Below are 22,523 nucleotides of genomic sequence, written 5' to 3' on the forward strand. Positions count from 1 at the left end.
CTATTGATGTAAATGCAACACCAAGGCAATTCTGTGATCAACCCAATTCTAATGTTAAAAATATACCTCAATATACTTCAAGTTAACAACATTCTATACTTACTTCAAACTACGCCAATCAACAACTGCAACACGAGGCCCAGCTCATGCCCATAGAGGCAAGAAAAGCTATAACCAACACCAGACACACGCCCCTAGAAACCGCCTACCAGAAACTCCTCAATTCCGAAAAGATACCAAAACTCCCCTCAATACTTTTCAGCTTTGCAAAAGCCTTGGCAGCCACATAGCCCCCTCTAACACACAATTGATCAATACCCATCTCCACCAATCAGACAATCCAACAATAATCGACAGGTCTACAGGTCCTCGAGCCTCAACAGTCTCTAAAGGAGCACCAGTTTTTATTTACAGACGGATCTAGAAGCACCTCCTAAAGTAACATTAGAAATTGCAACCATTCGTACAGCCTACAAATATTGACCTATCAGGGGAAACCTAGGAAATTCGCAGTCTCCATAGATTCGCTGTCTGCCCTGAAATCAATACGCAATCCCAACGATACGGAATACTACCCCTCATCCATCATTCTGTAATGGGTATTGGGATTCCCGGCAAACGAAATGGCTGATCATTCAGCCAAAGAAAAACATAAATTCCTGCTCACTACAGAAGCAAATTACACTAATCTGACCTCCTTAAACGAACTAAAGCCTACGAAAACACAATCTAGGACAACACATCTCACCACTACAAGACCTACAGCCCGAACAAAACGGACATTAAAGACCTAATTACCACAGGACACCTCCGCCCCGATTAGGACTAGGACACACCTTCATCGCCCACAAACATATCATAAACAGAACCGCCCCACAAATTTGTAAGCCACCTTTTTGTTTGGACTGCCCCTTAATCCAAAAACAAACATGGATTTCCCCGAACATGCCCTTAGAAGAACCAGAAACCTTCAAAAAATCCAGCACCGAACACAACAGGAAAGCAGAATACACAGAATCTTTTAATAGAACTTGCAGATAATTTACAGAAAAATTAGGTATACTTTAGGCATAGTCTAAGGATAGTCTGAGCCATGTAAAAAGAATAACATCCAAGTAAGAATAGAACTAGTCCAGCTTAAGGCCTTAGTGGTTAGAGCTTCATAGAATTGAGTGTAATTCGAATTGGCATTCAATTTTGTGAAATAAATAATAATAAGCGAATATTTTAGGCATCAACAAATATATTCTTGTTCCTAGGAAACGCAGTATTCGAGGTGGGCAGATAAATAATCGCCCTACCAAAGAAAACACGATTTATTTTTCATTTTTTAGCTTTATCTTGGTCTCCAAGGGTCCCCAAATTTTTGTAATACCTTCCACAAAAATGGACTTGTCGAGGTCCTCAACATAGGCTCTGGTTTCACAGATACCCTGTTCATTCGACTCGTTCGATATATCCCAGAAAAATCCTATACTAAAGTACAAATTTTGTTTCAAAGAAAAGAAAGTAAGTCTTTTAAGAACCACATAAACGGCAAGGCTCAAGCCGAGTACTACACATATGAAGGCCTATTATGCTGAAGGAGATATATGTATATATGTACGTTTTCGGGGGGCTCCCTTCTAAGAACTGTTGCGACTAAGGTGGTTCGGTCGCTTTTCCTTTTTAGCGATCCAAATGAAACCACAAGACAAATCGCTCCCGGAACCGCGGAGGAGCTGAATCATGCCGCTGCGGATGCCAAAGGATGGCCGTATTGTCGCACCGACATCCAAACCTCAAAAGGCATGGGGGGGGGGGGGAGGGGGCCAAATGTGCGGCTCCCTGTACTTTTCTGAACATTTACATAAATTGACAAATTTTATGGCACCAATAGGCAGAGCGGCATCGCAGCCATCGACGTGACAAAAAGTACCAAATTTCCGGAGCCGCGTTGAGCGTAAAGTGGCGCTAAAAAGCCACCCATTGATACCGAGAAAGAACCCCGGCAAGAGGGCCGAGTGCCGAGTGCCGAGTGCCGAGTGCCGAGTGCCGTGTACCGAGTGCCGTGCAAACGGCTACTGATAATTTTTGAGTCGTGCACCGGGCCGTGCCGTGTGACAGCTTCCGGTGGCAAGCAGGTGCTGATAGGCCCTCCCCCCCCCCGACATTTTCGTCGTCTGGGGTCCAGCCAAACAATATTCTTATCTGCCTGCCAAGGAGCCCCCGTCACCAAATGCCTGCTAGATCATTTCTAATTGGGGACGGGACACCAGCCCAGTCGAGAGCATGTTGTAATGAGCCAAAAATCCGCTTATTGAGATGTCGGTAATGAAGTCTCATCGGCATCAATTCATAATAATATTGCTGATTTTGTGTCCTATGGCATTTCATTTAAAAATTTAAATTAAAGCATTGCTTGTGATCTGCCGGTAAAGTGGGTGTTCCTCTGTAAGTCCTGTAAGACCTGTAAGTCTAGCGCTCATCGGATGCCCCATTGCCCCTCTTGGTCTAGGTCAATCTGAGGATTGAGGACACAGGACCTCCTGGAGAACTCCATAAACTTACTCTTCACGTCCAGCAGAATAGTTGGAGTCAGAAGTTGGCGCGGTTCAACTAATGAAGGATCAGGCTCTGGAGCTTCAAACCGAGTCTGGAGTAGTGCAGGCTCTTCGAGGTCATGTAGGTGAGATGGAGGCGTAATTTACTGATGCCATTGATCCAAAAATAATCATAAAACTGGAACATGTACGAGATACTTAGGGCCGCTAACCCTGCGGTCTTTGGGAATCAGTTCTGGTGCAGCTTTTCACATTAACGAGGAGCTATCAAGAGACACATATCGTTTATCTTTAAGGAGATCTTTAGGGAAGAGATAAGAGAAAGCAGGAAGGCAGGAAATATAAATACTTATGATGGTAACTTTCTCTAGATCAATGCTCTATTTGATCTCTTATGTGTTATGCCAAATACTAGTTATGTTCAAAATATCATACATGTATATATGTATACTTGTGGTGTATCCACAGCATTTGAGCATTTATTTACTATATAATAGGTGGCTATATAGACCTTGACCTATACAGGTCTTGAAAGACCCCTACATCGATAATTGCTTTAGTGTTGTGCGGCATCCACAATTTTGAAGAAACGCGAAAACCAAGAAACCCGAATCATAGAGAAGGAGTGTATCTAGCAGATTGCCCAATCTGGATCGGATTGAATCATTATTATAGCCAGAAATGGCTACTCCTTTTCTGTCTATCTCTCCCTCTCACACACTCTTCCTCGTGCAGTGTGCGGCTCCTTCCGGAGGGAAGCGAAAAAAAAACGCCTGGCGTAGGAAAAAGGAACAGATGAGAAAAATATGTTTAAAGAAAAATCTAAACCGATAAAGTCGAATATATAACGAGCGGGAACGTTTTGGGTCGCGATTTGCTTCTCCCGATTTTTATGAAATGTTTTTTTTTTTGGCAAGAAAATCAATTGCGAAAAACGAGACCAAACATCCCAAAGTTGTGTTTGTTCAAACTTTTTAAACTCTAGAAGGGCTGTGGCGATTTTCATGGCTTTTGATTTGTTGTATTTGTAACTTTAAAAAAACATTGGAAAACTCACGAAAAAATATGGAAAATCTAGAAGCGGACGGTGGCTTTAGGATTTATGAAAACGCAAGTCAGAAAAATGAAATCAGTCGGTTTAGAATGCTTATAGAGTGCCCATAAAAATGAATGAAAAATCAGATAAAAAACAGGTTTAAGTGAGTGCAAAAAGTGGTTCAAAAGTCGTAAAATTGTGTGCAAATCGTTACATAAATTAGCAGCTACCAAGAAGATACAATCTTTCCGAACGGAGACCACGAAACATTGCGGAACACAGGAACAGGTTTAGAGCAGGGAAATCTTAGAGCTAAGATAAGAGCTCACTGAGATAGTCTTCGAAGTACAAGAAGAAATACTTCAAGTGTTCAGCAGCGTTTCTAAGCGATTGCACAATTGAATACAGAACGCCTCCCTTCGTTTGCATTGGTCTAAAGGGGACCACCAGAGCCAATGCATTGGAAAATTGGCGCCATGCTGCGTGCTTTGCGCACAATTCAAACATCAGGGGACAAAAAGCAGTAGGACAGTGTGAGGGCCAAAACAAAAACAATCGCAGCTCATCCGGACTCAAGAAGCTCAATGGTATCCAAAGCGAATTAAAGCTGCCACAAGACGTGGCCTACACGTTGCAACTCAACAGACAAACAACTTTCAGGGCTTGTATGGGGGTCGTTTCCCTTCTACGCCCTTAACAAGTGCCAGCCCAGGCAGAATGGGAAATTATTGATGGGGTATTACCAGGGCTGAAGCCATTTTTTTGGCATTAAAACTGAAATTTCGGAAGAGCATATTATCCCAACCTTATCAAAGGTAGATATAATGGGCAGTCGTAGGAGGAGATGACCGTACCTTTTGGGGCTTTCCAGAATAATATACCATACTAGTTAAACCCAAGTTTTAATGCCTTAAAAAACCAGTTACAATGTAAAATCGCTCAAACAGGATTGGTTGAAAGTATTACTGATGATCTGTCTCCACAAATCGAAACCATCAAAACTTCGCCAACCAAAAGTTGCCTTTGAGACGAGTATGACAAGCAGTTCAACCAAGTTATCCATCAGAGAGGTAGATAGATACCTAGCAGAGGAGTACACCAATGGAAAGCAGGACCCTTTGACCTGGTATAGTCCACAAAGGGCCAACACTCTTGACGCCCAATTGAGACTGTGGGTTGCGCCCTAACGATATCAAGTTCTCAGTACAAATGAAACTAAGTTTACGAAGTTATAAGGTCCATTGAATTGTAGTGCATTTACACATAAGCTTTAAACTTAATATTGGACTGCAAAATTGAACTAAGAACAAAGAACCAATGAACAAAAAAGAACAACCAGAAAAGACAAATGAACAAAAAACAACGATAAGCAAAGGAGAACAAACGAAAAAGAACGATGAATAAAATAGAACGATGAACAAGAAACAACGATTAAGATAGATGAACAAAAAAGAGCGAACTAAAAGAACGACTTAGTTCACGAACGAGTTCATTCAGTAAATTGAACGATGTTTCCCCCAACAGTACTCCTCAAGTCAATGATTTTGGCCACTGTTCGCAGTTGTTGGAAGGATGCTGTACGGCATCGCATTAAATCTGAAAACTACTGAACAACTGACATGTTGCACATTGCAAAAAAACTCCCCAATGGCAAAAGTTTTAGTAGCCTCAAAAATGTTCATCTGGGACAAAAGAACAATGGAGCACAAATGCACATTGGAGGCTCTTGATCGCGGCAGGTTCATGGGTAGGCAGTAAACCGAGTAACGGGTATACAAGTAGAGCCGCGACCCTTGCCGCGACTCACAAGTTCCATGCGACACCAAACCGATAAAGGCCGATACGTCTACTGGAGTATAGAATCCAGTAGAATATCGGATGGAAAGGAATTGCTTTCTATGGCCCATACTATGTTAACCACTTAAGATCATCATATATTACATACATCTATGATGTTTTTATGACATAAGTGCATACATATGTATATGATGATCTTAATTTGTTATCCACTATCCTTTAACACCAATTCCATGTACACATTTATTTATTTAAAAGTAAATTTGCCTAGTACACGGTTCGTTCTTTTTACTTTATTTAACTTTTTCTTTACAATTACAAATATTTACATATGTAAATGCATTTTACAAAAAAAAATCGGCCGCCTGAAAGTATGCTCGATTGGTCGGGAGAGGTATGTGCAATGCTACGCTGCCGCTTCAAGCCAAAGATCCAACATCAAACATGCTTGGCAACAGGCACCGCAACAATTACTGCCGCCGTGATTAGGTTTGGGACAACAGCAACAATTTATCAACAATCCCCTGAGAGATGGTGAACACGAACACGACGTACGAGCGCACACACATACACTTAGAGTTCTCGCTCATGTGACGCAGCTGCTGCCCTCCGCTTCGAACATGTTGCGTTGCGTGCTCGTGTTGCTGTAGTCGGCTCTCGACATAGCGACGCACAATGGGACATTCGGCCGAATAAGACGAATAAGAAATAAATTCAAGAAAAATCTTCCAACTTCCATTAATATTGATAATAATAAATACACCTAATAAAAGACACCAACAAGATAATTATTCTACCTTAAAGATTTCCGCATGTATGTACATATGTACATTCCAATTAGTCAATGCTCTCATTTAGAAAATAACTTTTGCCGCCTCTTTCCCACTGTGCGAAGCGAGTCGCGTCCAGTCGTATTCTGTCTGATTCATGGTCGGAGCCATCGAGCCGTGAGAGGGAGTTGAATTGAATTTGAGAGAATGTTGCATGTCAGCTGTTGGAGTTCGGGTCCACGCCTGTGTGCGTGAGAGTCTTCGGCCTGTGTGTGTTGGTGGCCCGTCGAACCAAATGGTTCGACTCGAACACAACAAACGAACATCGACCGGTCGAGTGGAACATTGCTGCTTCAATCTGTCTCGGAAACACCAGAAGTATTGTCGGTTTTTTTTCCGTGAACGCCGGTCGCAGACGTTGCCTTTGGAGCGAGAATCCGAGAATCCGTGAATCGAGTGTTTGTGCTGTTCCCCCGCCGCTGAAATCCAAATCCAGCTGCAGCTGCAATCGAGCCGCAGATCGTGCGCGTGTTTTCCGTGTTTCCCGCAGGCTGTATAAATTTTTTTTTTTGGTTATTTGCCAGTGAGCGTGTTTCTTTTTTTTCTGTGCCCGTGCCCTCACTACCACCCCCTTTTAGATCGAAAATAATCACTCGAAACCAAGTCCGTTTGACACGCTCAAAGTCAGCGAAAACCACTCGGCGCGCTGAGTGGAGTTAATTGGGGTGTCGTTGAGAACGAACCGAGTGGATCGACGCAGCGAAGAGGTAAACCAATGCAGAACTCAACATACAATGTGAGCGTGTGTGTGTGTGTTTGTGTGTATGTGTGTGTGTGAGATAATGCACCACAACCCGTTGAACCGGTTCGACACTCACCTCAGCCTACCTGTAAGCCAACAACAAAAAACAACAAAAAAAAGTGCACGGAAACTCAAGCAGCCGCAGCAACGACAACGACAATATGAGCAAGAGCAAAAAATTCCATCGTATCGTTTGGTGTGCATCTGCGGTGCGGTGCCGAAATAGACAAGAGTGGGGGGGGGGGGGGGGGGGGGGGGGGGGGGGGGCACCCCCATTAACCCCGCAACGACGATCAGTCCGGCAGTTGGCCGTCCGCTTTCCGAGTGTTTCCCAGAAACAGCAACAAAACTTGCAAGCGGAAGGCACTGCAATTGAAGTTTGCCAAATATGACAAAAACTCTTCTTCGGAAGCCGAAAGTTCTCTTTTGAAGTGCATGAGGGGGGGGGGTGGGGGCCCGAGGGGCTCCTGTCAGTACAGTTAGTCGCTAACGAAGGACTCCTTCAGAGTGGCTTTGTTGGCGTTCAGTTCATCTACATATGTGTGCAGCAGCCCTGCTGTATTTTATTTTGTTAATGAAATTATCATCTTGTTGCGAAGAAAGGAAATGCAGGCAGGTGGAGACACAAAGAGCAGTGAAAAAAAAAAACAACAAAAACCTTTAACCGCCACAAAGATGCTCCCAATCGGAGAGTAAAAGATCCGACGGTGTCTCTCTCTCTATCTCTCTCTCTCTCTCTATCTCTTTCTGTGTTCTCTTTGGTGGATTCTGAATTCAATTTTTGCGGGCACTGACCATGTCGTCTGAGTGTTGTGCTGGGTGTAGTAATTTCGGGCTCAGGCCAGGCAGAGCTTAAGCTGCTCTCAAGCGTTTTCCAGAGCAAGAGAAAGCAGCACAGCACAGAGAGGAAAACCAGATACGAACATTATGACTGTTGGATGAGTGGAAAAGAGGAGGAGGAGGAGGAGGCGGCGGCGGCGGTGGTGGTGGTGGTGGTGGTGGCAAATGCCAAAAAGAAGTCGCTGCCTGCAGCCTACAACAAATACTCACGCACACTCTTACAGCCGCTGTCTGCGTGTGCGTGCGTTTGTGTACGAGAATACATTGTGAAGCTGGAACGGGAACGGGAACGGGAATATGGGAGGCCAGCAAGAGCAACAAAAACTCAACATACACTCCTCGCCACTCGAATAGGACCCTCCACACAGGCACACAAACACTTCTTTTGGGAATTCAAGTTTGTTAAATTTAATTTCACCAAAAAGGAACAAAAATATTAGGGAAAACAATTCTAAGTTCGGGGAAACTAAGAAAAAAAATCTAATCATTTTAAATCAATTGGAGTTGGAAGATTAAAAATGAATATATTTTATAGTTAGTTGAGGAGTCACCTTTCTGCATCCTTCTTGGAAGATTTGTATACAAATTGGCCTTACTATTTAGCCATATCCTGGAATATTGTTGGTCAGCTTAATAGCTCCACGTTTTGGCTCTGTTTAAACGCTTTAACAATCCGCGCTGAATGAATATACTCATTATCATGTTGAAAAATCCACGACAGTGGTTCCAAAAGGTTTTTAAAGTGTGGAAAAGACTAGCTATAGCCGTCAGAGTCCTCCAAATTAATTTGAGAAGCCACTCCAAAGGCTTAGACGTTCGATTTGTGGGAAAAGTGGAGGAGGTGTAACACCCAGAAGGAAGCCTTTCCGACCCCATAAAGTATATATATTCTTGATCAGCATAAATAGAAGAATCGATATAACCATGTCTGTCCATCCGTTTTGTTCTTCTCAGAGACAATAAGAGCTAGAGCATCGAAATTTTGTATTTCAAACGCGCCTTTCCGCCCCTCAAAAGACGAAAATCTGTATCAATCAACACAGAATCATAGAAAATCTAGCAGATTGCCGTATCTAGATCTGATCTTATTATTCACATAGACAGAATGAGCAAATTATTTTCCAGTGTCTATGCAATGCCTTCCAAGCGTCTAATCATGCTCTGTCTCTCTCTCTCTCTCACACTCTTCGTCGTGCATTGTGTGCACTCTGTGGCGGAGGTGAGCCTTACTGGCTTACTATCGGGTAGAGTCGCGGCCCTAGCTGCGACTGCTCGTTAGTCTTCTTATTTGCTTTGATTTTCGCCCAAGAATTGGGCTTTTTTTTAACAAAAGTCACTATACGCATGTGTGGGGACTTTGATGTTACAAATTGGCTTATTACCTGTTGGCTGCTGTGGATTTTTTAAGCTTTTTTTCTGTGACTCCAACTATTTAAGTGATTTTTGTAACAACAAAATCCTAAATAAAACTAAAATATGTGTCGAAGACAAAGATTAAACTGAAAGCCTGTGCCATTCACCGCCTATTTGGCATGTTATTAAATAAATAATTTAAGCATAAGAGCTTAATCTTCCTTTTGTGCGAATTACAATCATTCAATAACGTTAAGTCTCTAAAGTGCTGGGCTTGTGAGGTGTCTGGGAGTGTGTACCTTTAATCTAGGGATACCCTTGTTCTTTCAAATGCTACTGCTTGTATTCTATAGTGGTTAGACCCCAATAGACACACGACCACCACATACATATATGTATTCCATCAATAACATAACTGCAATGTTAGTATATTTTATTCAAAAACGTATACATATATGTATGTGTGCCCTATTTCCCTGTGAAAGGGTGTACAAGAACCTGCAGGGTATTCTAGAGCAGCGGTGAGTGCCGAGGGTGGAGGGCTTGGATCTGGCACCATCAATATGCTCCCGAGTGTATGAGTCCGGCCATGTCCAACAAGGATGCAGCGTTTTGCTGTGATCTGTTGTGCCTTTGGCTGAGCCCTGGAATTTAGAGCAGAATCATTGCATCTCATCTGTATATGTACAATAAAACATATATGGAAAGCACTGCCTTGGGGCAAAATACAAAAACAATGCTTTAAATTTGTGATTAATTTTGTATTTTCAGTTGTTATTTAAACAAGTATTGTGTGGGGAATCAATAGCCATACGTTGAGCAGTATGCATAGGCATGAGTGTGTGGGGCGCTCCTAAGAGGCTCGATATAATCCGTATACAAATCCGTGATTTGTGTTTAAAATGTTGTGTTTTTTTGTGCGGAAAATATGTATCCCGAATGCTGTGCCATACAACATGATCATGTCTCCAGTGTCGATCAGTTTTGGCATGGACTGGAGTGGAGTTTGGGGTTATCGTTAAGCCATAAAAAACACTAAAAACAACAGCAACAAATATACCACAAGCAAAACTCGTTTTTCGCATGTTTGTATGTATGTATGTACATATGGGGGCCCCCAGCAGAAAGGCAGCTGGAGTGCTGGAGTTGAAGTTGGAGCCAAATGAGACACGAAGAAGAACGGTTTGCTGCCGAACTGAGGCTGAGGTAGGAGCAGCTCTGGCAGCGGTACAGTTTGACCCGTCTCGATCGATAACAATAGAACATTTTTTGAGGCAACAGAGAAAGCACCCAGAAGGTAGTCCAAGGACTTTCAAAGGCAAGCCGAAGGACACAACAGTGACCTGGCTAATAGCTTAGCTCTTTGAAAATGGGATTTAATCTAGATTAAAGACTTCCTCTTACAAACATACATTTGGTATGCGCCGTTCGTATTAATTTTGATTACCTTGTCGGGGCTTTTTCTTTGCTATCTCGCTCTTTCTTTTTTGTTTTTCACGCCCACGCCGTCCACAAGAGCGGCGGTTATTTGTTCCTCTTTGTGCCAATGTTTCTCCCGCTTCGTTTTGCCTCATTGTTTACTCCTTTTTGTGCCTGGTATTCGCTGCTCGCTCTCTCTCGCGGTCTCGCGGGTCTCTTGGTTTTTCGGGGATCGAACGATCAGTGTTCGGTATGAGTCGAACTCAAACTCGAACCCAGTTCGAACAACAGCTGCTAACCGTTTGTCCCCCCCTCTCTTCGTCTTGCAGCTACACACAGGCATCGGCACGTACTCACCGATGGGCTAATCACAGGGCCAACCGTCAACGGCTGAGCTGCAACAGAAATCATATCAGGTAAGTCACGAAGCTATCCCCCAGCCCCAGCATTTCCCCAGCGGAGGTTGGATCTCTGTAAGACTGGTGTTTCTTTCTCTCTATCTATCTCTGGGTCAGGCAAAATAGGTGATTATCGTAAGAGCTTGCCTTACCTCACCCTGCATAAATATACCATGCCCGCTGCTGCTGCGCTTCGGTTTTGGTTCGGTCTCGGCGCGGACTCGGCTCGGCTTTTGTTGTCGGCGTTAATTGCTGTTTACAACAACAACAAGAGCACAACATATTTTCGGTCTTAGTTACTGAACGATCGTTATACGCTCGAGTGGAGCGGGCGAGAGAGAGAGAGAGAAACAAATCGCATTTCTGTTGAGAGAGCGGCCGATATCGAATGACGCGAAAATACACACATGAACTTTATGTGAATGTGAATGTGTCGCCCTGCGTGTGCGGCTGTTGAACTTCTCAATGCACGCACACACACACACACACACACACAGCACAGAAATGCACATCCACTTGAGAGAAGTGCCAGCCAGATCATGGGTGGGAGCAGAAGGGGACATACTAGAGCGTTTCTGTATGTATGGGGCATGTTATTGGACCCACTGTGCCAGCAATGCAATCTCTTAGGTGTGTGTACGTTACTCATATATCATTTGCCCATAAATTTAAACGTCATTTGACAAATATGGCGTCAACCGAAATATCGGAATTGAATGATTTATTTTCCCATGGACAAGGAACCACACGATTGCCTTAGCACGGGGGGGCTGGAGAGAGGGGTGTGTGTGGTGGGGGGGGACTTGCTTATAATGTTTAAATATAATAACAAACTTGGAAGACACGAAACGAAGCTCCTGTCTTCGTGTCTTGCTGCCATGACGGGGGGACATGCATTTGCCGTCGGCATTTGGTTATTGCTTAATTCCAGCGACGGCATTCGGCATTCGGCATTCGGTACAAATCGCTGTTTGATGACTGAAATTTGATTCGAAGCCCACACACTGATAAGGAACGTACATATGTGTGTGTGTGTGTTGGAAACATTTCGTTTGGAATCGGAGCACAACATTGATTCTTTTCCCCATTACGGCTGGGTGGAGAGGGGGGGGGGGGTCAACCAACCCATTTGGCCGCACCCCCCCTCCCCGCCCCTCACTTGTTGCTGCCCAAAACGAGCGTCGGAGACGCAGCCCCCGGCCATAAATCAAGTGCACAAAACTGCAGTCTGCGCAGCGCAGGGGGGGGGGGGGGGGGGGGGCCTGGGGGCAGCCAACGCCTCAGCTACTGCCACGAGCATCCTTCAGACACAATGTTGCTGTGCAAATTTGCATACGGCCAGACATTCGCGGCAGTACTTTGTCGCCCTTAATCATTTCCCCAAGCCCAAAGCCCCAAGACCCCAGGCACCCAGGCACCCCAAGACCCTTCCCTGCACCCCGTTCCGAAGGGGCTGTATTGACCCTCAATGAGGTCCAAAGATGATGGAAAACCTGGAAAACCTGGCTGGAAAGCACTCCAAGGCTAGGGCTAGAATGTATCTATGTATCTATGTATCTGTGTACCTACAAATGTATGCAAATATGTATTTACATAGTTTACCAAAAAATATATATTCCGTTTTTTATTCATTTTCACCATCTCTGAAGAAGCAGCTGTATCTGTATCTGTATCTGTATCTGTGGCTGCGTCTGTTTTGTGTATCTGTATCTGCGCTTGGTCCTGCAACCCGGAGGAAGCCATCAGCAACAGCAACAGCAACAGCAACAAACTTTGGTTATTTGTTGCTAGAGTGAGTGCTTCAAGTGCCTGTCCCTGATGCTGCTTCAGCTTTTACTTTTGCCTTTGCTTTTGTGGCATGCAGCAAGTTTTTACGCGCACAACGCTGGCCCTTCCTTCCCCCCCCCCCCACACACGCACACACACACACACACATATGTACATATACTCCGTAATGAGGTACCACGGAGTCGAGTCGAGTCGACCAGCACTCGTGGTGGGATTGTGTTTTGTTTACTCGCCCCGCCACGCCCCGTCCCGCCCCTGCTTTCACCCCACTCCCCAGCTGATAACACAAAATCAATAAGTAATAAGATAACGTAACCCCAACTCCCTCCCCTCCCCTCCCCACCCCCCCCTCTTACACTCTGTCCCAATCTCTGTCTCCGTTCCGTCCGTGTTGTTTGCCTTCTGATAAGCCCCTGCCCCTGTCCCTGGTCCCCGCCCCTGGTCCCCGCCGTATCGGCAACACGAAAGTGCAAGAAACATGCTCCCGTTACGTTACGTTCCGTTTCGTTTCGTTCCGTTCCGTTCGGTTCGGTTTCCAAGTGACAATCGCAATGAAAATGTTCTTGCCACCATCGGAACGACAGGAGGGGGACAACGTACAGCATTCAACATTAAACGGCAACGATGACAGCAGCAAACAACCCGCACCCCGCACCCACACCCTCACCCACACCCACTCCACCCCACCATAACAGCGCAACAACGCAATACCGCATCACCCCCCTCTTTGCCCACTCTTTCGCGGCCGCAGCACCCCCCTCTTTGTTCACTCTTCGGCGGCCTCATCGCCTCCCTCTTTGCCATCTCTTCTCCGCCTCATCACCCCCACTTTAGCCCCTCTTTGCCCACTCTTCCGCGGTCGCAGCACCTCCTCTTTTCCCCTCTTCGCATCACCTTCCGAATGAGAAGAGAGCAGCGTGTGCGTGTGCACAGTGCACAGTGGAGTCCTTCCTGCCTGATGCATCTAGCAGGATCGCTTCCCAGATCCCCATATGGCACCTCTTCAGAGAGGCGTTGGAGAATCACACGAATAACGGACGGAGAAACCCTTTCAGGAGCTTATGCTAGGCCTTTCTTGAGGTCCTTGCTGGTTTTGGTTCACTTCGGGATCCACAATAATCGTATTGAGTGATTAAATGATGAAAAATCCACTCGTTTGAGTCCTGTCCTAAGGAAGAATTGGTCAATGCGACTCTTCGGGTAGAAGCTCTCACCTTCGGCCCTCTTCGGCTGGCAGTTCTCACCTTCGGCGCGCTTCGGCTGGCAGTTCTCACCTTCGGCTCGCTTCGGCTGGCAGTTCACACCTTCGGCTCGCTTCGGCCCTCTTCGGCTGGCAGTTCTCACCTTCGGCTCTCTTCGGCTCCCTTCAGCTGGTAGCTCTCACCTTCGGCTCGCTTCGGCCTTCTTCAGCTGGTAGCTCTCGCGGTCGGCTCTCTTCGGCCCTCTTCGGCTCTCTTCGGCCCTCTTCGGCTCTCTTCGGCCCTCTTCGGCTCTTCTTGTGTGCCTTGAGAGGCGTCTGCCGTTCTCTGGCCTGTCCTGAGCTGTTCGGTGCCCACTGTGCCCCGATGCAGTGCATCCCCCAACCTTACCCCAAGGTGAAGCCTTCCCTCCTTCCACAGCGACATCGTCTTCGTCGTCGTCGTCGTCGTTATCATCAGCATTGATTGTTGGAACCTTGTCAATAGTTGCCATTTATGAGAGGGAGACCGCCCCTCCTCGCCCCGCCCCGCCATCCTCCGCGCCTCAAGGTGGGAAATGCGACAACTCTATTTCCATGGCCCCCCACACCGCCGCCCCTCTTGCCTCTCGAGTGTCGACGTTTTTCGATTGCTCTTTGGCAAAGTTATCCCCTGGCGTTGGGGGCACGGGTCTGTGGCCTGTCTGTGGATGGAGGAGGAACCCCTTTTGGATTCAGTTTCGACTCTAGCCGGCGGCATTTTGCAAGCTAAATAACGTGTTTATGGCTGCCACAGACCTGATAACAGATATACAGATACAGATACAGCTGCAGATACAAAGACAGATGCAGAGACAGATATGGATATGGATATGGCTAGAGATAAAGTTTGAAATCACTCGAATATGTGTGGATATCTTGCTCTGTGCTGGGCAGACCCTTCGTGGCATGTGGAGACCACACGGAACTGGCCTTTCGATGGGGATATCTGTGCATTTCCTGTGGTCAAAAAGGGCCACTAGCCGGGCAGATTTGGTAGCTACTTTCTCGATTGCCATCCGCAAAGGCTGCTCTCTGTACTCACAGAGGCAGAGGCAGAGACAGAGCAGGAGCCAGAGCCACTGAGCCACAGGCCATAGCCGATATATTCCTGCAGATCTGAAAAGTTGAGTTGGATCCACCTCCCCGCTCCACATTCAGCCAAAATTTGGCACCATCTGTGGATCCACTGGTCGCCGATTCCAACGAAGACCAACGCCTCGAAAGGGACAAAGAGAGTGGCCAAGGATTCCACGCAGTAAAGGACTGAGTCATGGATGCTGCTCTTCGCTCTGATTATTAAATATTAAAATCCGACCCTCAGGGGGAAAAAGCTAGGGGCAGTGGCAGGGGCGACAGTGGCCTGCCACATCTGGGTGTGCCAGCAGATGCGGCGTCCGCGATTCAGAGCCATGGAATGCCAGAGTATGTGTGATGGAACTGCATTAAGATTAACAGAGAGTCATAGATTTGTATGAAAGCAAATTCCGATGTGGAAGAGGGTGTCCTGTGAGTACAGGCTGGGGACTTCTTCTTACCTCCAAAAGAGTCTAGGAGTCGATTCGTCTGTCTTCTCAGACTTCTGTGAGGCCTTCTTCTCAGAGACTCGGCAGAGCTAGAGGCTCCTGTGGCAGGCACCATCGTAGAGCATGACCATATCTAGCGGATTGCTGAAACTGGATCTGTTTGGATCCATATTATGGCCAGAAGGCCATGTCTCTCTCTCTCTCCCTCACGCACTCGAATCGAATGTCTAAACCACCTCCCAAATGGCGGTGAGGACATTCCGTAAAACACTATCGGCCATAAAAGTAGAGCCGCGGCCCTTGCCGCGTCCCACATCGCAGCCGTTCGTTTTATTTACTCAAGATGTGAACTGCACACCCATGCAAAAAGCACACACACACACACACGCACACGCACACATATGCAAATACATGTGGTCCATTCATAATGCCGCAGGATATGCGAAAGTGGCGGGAGAAGGGGGTGCCCGGGGGGGGGGGTAGGGGGTGGGGGGTTTGAGCCTCGTGTGCTGTGCGTGTGTTTTATCTATTGTCCTTTTAATTTCAATTCCCATGTGGGCTTTACGCTTAGTGCACATTATTCATTTATGTTACCCGTCTCTCTCCCCCCCCCACCCCCCGCCACCAGAGCCCCTCCCAGCCCCCAGAGCCCCTCCCGGGGCCCAGTGTGTGCGTTGAGCTAATTTTTGCTTTCTCGTTGCTCGTTTCTCCTTTCTCGTTTCTCCATTCGTTTGTTTTATACCGTTACTGCTGATCGCTAATCTGTTAATTTATCATACACACAGCCAAAGCAGATGTTTCAGTGTGTGTGTGAGGGAGGGGGAGGGGGTGTGGCGCCCCTCGAGCACGCAGCCAATTTATCATGGCCCTTAGCTGCCCGTCCGAGTCCCCTGCGATGGCTGTGTGACACGAGACGGGTCGTGCACACGCCATGCATATGCTTTCGGGCCCTGCCTGTCGTGTCACGCGCTCAACGCTCACGATTTCAGTCTGGACACGCGAGGGAGTTCGTTTTAAAACGATTTCACCTTGGAACAGCCGTAAACGAAACCGAGAAGGTTCCCTGTCTTCACATGCAAATCATGCCTGGGCCTGGGATGTCCTTGGGGGCTGCCTTCTAATCACGAGAGGAGCTTGTTGTGAATTTGCTTATCCCCTTGGCGGGGGCCAGGGCATAATTAATGAGCGGAGACCCCGCCGCAAGATTAATGATGTGCGAAGAACGGGCCGCGGCTCTCCGAGGCGTCTCAATTGCTTGACTGGCGATTGACTGAACGTCTGGAGACGCCCCACCCACTCCACTCCACTCCTCCTCCGGGGATTAGCTCGTGTGTGTCCATGGGGCGATTGTCCGGCTCGTTGAGCGCCGGACTGGACTCGAAATTGAAACCGTATGCGCGAAACTAGTCGGTAAATTAATTTGATTTACTCAAATCAAATGCTGCCCCAGAAATTACCTGCAACCGACTCGTTGGGCCCCCCAGGCTTATGTTGTACGCGGATGGGGATGCTCCTGCCACAACGGATCCATAATATTTGACGGCGGCTCCTCGTGGCTGGCGTCAAATAGCTCATGTGTATGAGTAAATCAATTAAAAGTTTTAATTGAAAGAAAGATTTAAGAGAAATTAAATTGCCACCGCCCTTGCTATCCCCTGCCAGCCCCGGCCGTACAGTGCGCGTCATCACCAACCATCCCCGGATTGCCTGAACTTATTGCATTTGTTCTTTCTGTTCTTTCGAATCCTCTTCCATTTTCGGTTTTTTGTATTTGAGCAGTTTTTGCAACCAAATGCGTCTGTTGCAGCTCAAGCGGTTTATTATTACATTACGGGGAGTAAAATGAACTAAAGAGAAGTCGGTGTCTATATATCTGTAGAATTTGTAATCTCCGAACGGCTCTGAGCGGGTCTGAATGGCTCTGAACGGCTCCGAACCGCTGTGAATGGCTCTGAACGGCTCTGAACCGATGTGAACGGCTTTTGACGACTCTGAACCGCTGTGAATGCCTCTGAACCGCTCTGAACTCGTCCTGAGTGGCTTTGAACGACTCTAAATGGTTCTGAACCGCTCTGAACGGCTCTGAATGGCTCTGAATGGCTCTAAACCGCTGTGAATGGCTCTGAACGGTTCTGAATGGCTCTGAATGGCTCTGAACGGCTCTGAACGCACTCTGAACCGTTCTGAGCGGCTTTGAACGGCTCTGAACCGCTGTGAATGGCTCTGAACCGCTGTGAATGGCTCTGAACGGGTCTAAACGACTCTGAACCGCTCTGAACGGCTCTGAATGGCTGTGAATGGCACTGAACGGCTCTGAAATGAAATTGGGAAGGAAAACTACATTTTTCGTACGATCTTCGGAGCCAAGAACATCAGTTGGAATGTCTTCAAAGCAGTCTTCATGGGAAATGGGACTTGGATGATGGCGGGGAGGGAAGCCCTCCATCCCAATGGCCCGACAATCGACAGGAAGGAAGGAAAACTCCCAAATCCCTTTGTGGCCTGTGCTTATACCGATGAAACGCAGTGTACGAAACCATACATGATTTTGGACAGAAAAAATTGTGCCGCCTTGCGAGTGCTTCGGTGATAGCAAGGACAATGGCCCCGAAGGAAGGGGGAGGGGGCGAATTCTTATGAAATAAATCAAAATTCCAAATTGACAGCCAAAGAAGGTCTCCGCGGAGGGGAGGCATGCCACCCGCAGGAGTCAAAATAATGGGGGTGGGGGTGTGGTTAACGCCTGCATACATATGTGTGTGTGTGTGTCGGTGTGTCGGTGTTAGAAGGAGGGAGGAATGGGGCATTAGCTCGGTTAATTATTCAACTTGGAATGCCATAACATGTCTGGGCCGAGAATTTCTTGTAAATTATACGAAAGTCGAGTGGAGTGCGATGCGGAGGCCTTGAGTGCACCGGCATTCCCCACAACTTTCGCATTTACCCGTTCTCTAATTAAGATACATTTAATCCATGCAGATACAATGTATCTACCTGTGCATGGAATTCGATGGTTAAATTCTGTTCCATTTAGAAGTGCAGTTTTGGGTTTCGAAAATGCTGTGAAATCCTTTGCTTCCGACTGGATTGCCTTCAATATCGAGTATTTTCTATGGGAAAACATTCGCTTTTCAACAATATTCGCGAAATTCGGAATATCAATCAATCTGTGTTGCACATTGAGTGCCCAGCCACTCGTATGCCCACCCGGCCCTTAAAAGTTCAATCATTTGAGGTCCAATTTCCATGTAACTTTGATCGGAAACCCTTTACAAAGAAAATAAGTAACATGTAGATTTTTCGGTATTTTTTGGTATTTTTACCTCTACTAAAATAAAGAAGAAATTAAAAAAATTGAGAAAAATTTCAATTTTGTTGGAATTTTTTTGTGGTATTTTTACAGTAATTTTTTAACCTCTACTAAAATAAACAAGAAATAAAAACGAAGCAGAATTGAAATTTTGTTGGTATTTTTACAGTAATTTTTTAACCTCTACTAAAATAAAGAAGAAATAAAAACGAAGCAGAATTGAAATTTTTCGGTATTTATTTGGTATTTAAAAAAGATAATTCTTAATAAAAGTTCTTCAAAATATCTTTAAAAAAAAATCCAGAAAATATTTATAATAAGGTTACGTTTTTACGGTTCGTATTTTACGGGTTGGGAATATAAAAATGGAGGGTTTTTATACTATAAGGAGAGACCTTATTTTGAAAAGGATTTTTGTGTGTTGTTTTTAAAAAAACTCCGAGCCAAGACTGACTATGTCTAATAGGTGATTCTGTTCATTAAAATATATATATATATAATATAAATATAATATAATATATTTATTGGCACGGAATTTTGGTAACGTAAAGCCAGTGGCCTCCGTGGATGAATTACCAAAATAAAGTAAAGTATTTTTCTTTGCCATAAATTGGAAAATGAACACCAAATATTTGAAAAATATTGTACAGTTTGGGGGTTTTCCAACCAATTTCCAGAGTCTCAAAAAGTTGCCAAAAAACTCTTCCGTCGGGTTGTATCTTTTTTTGGCTTGTATCTTTCAAACCGGTCGTTCGTTTGTTGTGATTTTTTTTTGGTAAATATAGAGGTAACCAATTACCATGCCACTGGATTCATTTTCTTTTAAAATTTCATTTCATTATTTTTTTCAACATTTTGTAACGTAAAGCCAGCATGGAAATGGCCATTTTTTTGAAATTTTTGGACACAGTTGGGGAAGATAAACAAAAGCCAAAGGGGAATGGAGTAATGTGTAATTTTGAGTGGGGAAAAAAATGCGTGGAACGGACTTGGACTTGGATGTGGAGGAAGTTTTGGGATGGGGGGCGATGCGTGGAACGGACACGCTCCTCGGACCTACCTGACCCCTGGGCCCTGGCGAGGGATGACCTTTGCTGCTACCTGGTCGCAACGCAACCACCCCTGGCAGGCAGCAGAAAATCGGCAAACTTCGACTCGACGCGACGCGACGCGACTCTGGGCTGGAGAGAGAGTCAGCCAAGCGTGTGGCCGCCGGGGGCTGTTTGGCTTGGCTTCGGTTTTCATTCCACATTTCTATGCCGCTGCGCCTCGAGCGTCACATACTCCTCGTGCATGTTTGGTCTTGGTCTTGCTCTTGGTTTTATTTGACCCAGAAGGCACGCGGAACGCGGCACGGGATGGGACGCGCCATGTGGCCGGGCTGTGGAACAGCTGACCCATGAACATGCATCCCCTGCCGCAGTTTCCACTTGCATACACACACACACACACACACATGCATGCACTCACACACATGCATGTACATACATATGTATACATTTTTATGCGAAACATCTGCGGGATGGCGGCGTCTAAGTTGGTTTTTGTTTTCGTTTTCATTTTCCATTTCCATTTCCATGCCAACTGGCAAATTTACTTTCAGCCAAGCAGCCAGCCAGTTAGCTACTTAGGCCCCAATCCCCCTCCCAGCCGCCTGTATCCACAAGATACTTTCGCGACTTGGCGACTTGGCGATGCATTCAGAGCAATTAGCGAGGCCCTGGATGGGCTGGATGGCTGGGTGGCTGGGTGGCAAATTATTGACGGAGTTTCCAGCACAAATTCGTGTTAAAATTATTTTGCGGTGGGTGCTTGTTGGTTGTTGGCGGTGGCTCTGGCTTGTAGTTGGTTATTAAGCCACTCGGTTGCTCTTGGCTTGGCTTGGGGTTGGTGGTGGGGGGTAGCTTTTTGCAGCCACTTTCAGGTGTCAGGCTCTTGGTAAGAAGTTGGCCCGCCAATTGAGGGCTGGGCGGTGCCGAACGGGGGGGCCAATGATTGGGCCAATCTCGGTGCTGCTGCGAGTCGAGAGTGTAGAAAGATCATCAAAGGGGGAGGGGCAGGGGGATGCGCCCCATGCCAAGGATGCACTCTTGTTATAACAGTTTCAAGAGTTTTTCCATTGCGATTTTTAAGGGGCAAATAATTGTATCCGTTTAAGGAACCAGTTTTTTCTTTATGATTGGCTTTTTATGGGAATTTTATCCTAATATTTTTCACAGTGTATTTTGGTCCAAGAATTCACTACGAGATTTTTTGCAGTGTTATCTGCCGTTGTCTACCGTTTGTTATTGTCCTCTGCCTGTCCCGCTGCTCCGTCTGTCCCCTTGCCGTGTAGGTGTGAGGGAGAGAGAGAAAGACGCCCCGCTCAGAGCGGATCAAAAGGAACAAGAGGAAGAGCGCGCGTTGTTCTGCTACAATGCGTGTGGGTTGGAAAGAGACAGAGCGATCAATCAATTCACAAAAACTCTAGACAAAGCTCTGTCGTGCACTGCTTTTTGCCGATTGCTCGCTCTTATGCCCGGCCAGATAAATGCTCGGCAGGTACGAGATCTGCCTGCAAAGAGAGAGAGAGAGAGCAGCATAGCAAAAGCATTGGGCGACGCCGGCAGATCAAAGCAAGAGCCGAAGCGGCGACGGCAGAGCCCGCTTTAACAGAGAGAGCGGCCTTTAACAGAGACAGTTCCATTTAACAGAGAGAGCGGCCTTCAACAGAGACAGCCTCCTTGAGCAGAGGGATAGCGCTATTTAACAGAGAGAACGCACTTTAACAGAGTGCGCTCTTGAACAGAGGGAGTGCATTTTAACAGAGAGACCGTCCCTTTTAACAGAGAGACCGTACCTTAACAGAGTGCGTTCTTTAAAAGAGTGCGCTCTTTAACATAGTGAATGCACTTGAACAGAGGGAGCCACCTTTAACAGAAATACCGCCCTTTCACAGAGTGCGTTCTTTCACAGAGTGAGTGCATTTTAACAGAGGCAACGATCTTTAACAGAGAGATAGCGCAGCAGCGATGCCGAACGTCAGCGTTTGCAGTGCCTTGGTGGTCCTCTTTCTCTCTCGGTTCTTACTTTACGCTCTGCACTACTCAGAGCGCTTTGACAAGAGAGACAAAGAGAGAGAGAGAAGAACAAAGTCTGTTGTTGCAGTGCGCTGAATAATACCCGAAAAAGGAAACGCGTTTCATCATGTCGCCGACAATGGTTGCCTTTAAGTGAATGAAATGGAAACAGATCCGAATTCTAATTGAAACGAGATACACAGGCAGCTTCCATTTGCTATTTTTGACTTTTTCCGGCTTTCATTAGCTTTCGTTGCCGTTGCTGGTGTCTTTTGCCAATTAATTCCCCTGCAGGCACTTCTTTCGACTGTATTTTCAGGTAATAAACCGGCAAGGAGGACGCTGGCGAGGGGGTGGGCCAGGGTCCGTGCCGAAACTTGGATTAGATACATCAGTGAGGCATGTAAACATTTTTAAATTTGAATTACGTGCCGTAGCTGCCAAACGAACGGCTGCCAAGCCATCGGAGCCATCGGAGCCATCGTGGCAAGTGCCTACGAAAATACTTTTCAAATGAGCAGCGAAACTTTTGCTGTGGCCCGTCGGTAGAGGGGGCGAAGGAGGGGGAGGGGGAGGATGATAAACCGAAGAGCAACAAGCAACGAGCGACGCTCGACCGAAGCTAAAGCGTCTTACGGCCCGAGGGCACACACACACACACACATA

At 46.3% G+C, this 22,523-nt stretch overlaps 1 protein-coding gene across 2 annotated transcripts in view; it reads left to right on the top strand.

Annotated features, from left to right (window-relative positions):
- The first annotated feature begins 6,448 nt into the window (after window positions 1–6,448).
- Window positions 6,449–22,523, top strand: part of kek5 (kekkon 5) — a 116,328-nt gene continuing 100,253 nt past the window's right edge. The window contains exons 1-2 of one of the 2 annotated variants that reach the window (XM_001355452.4): window positions 6,449–6,913; window positions 10,890–10,976. The gene's annotated coding sequence lies outside the window, so the exon portion shown is untranslated. The remainder of the gene's footprint in view (window positions 6,914–10,889; window positions 10,977–22,523) is intronic. The other variant, XM_015185689.2, reaches the window with a different exon arrangement.

Source organism: Drosophila pseudoobscura, chromosome X (genome assembly GCF_009870125.1).
Source record: "Drosophila pseudoobscura strain MV-25-SWS-2005 chromosome X, UCI_Dpse_MV25, whole genome shotgun sequence".
Classification (NCBI taxonomy): domain Eukaryota; kingdom Metazoa; phylum Arthropoda; class Insecta; order Diptera; family Drosophilidae; genus Drosophila; species Drosophila pseudoobscura.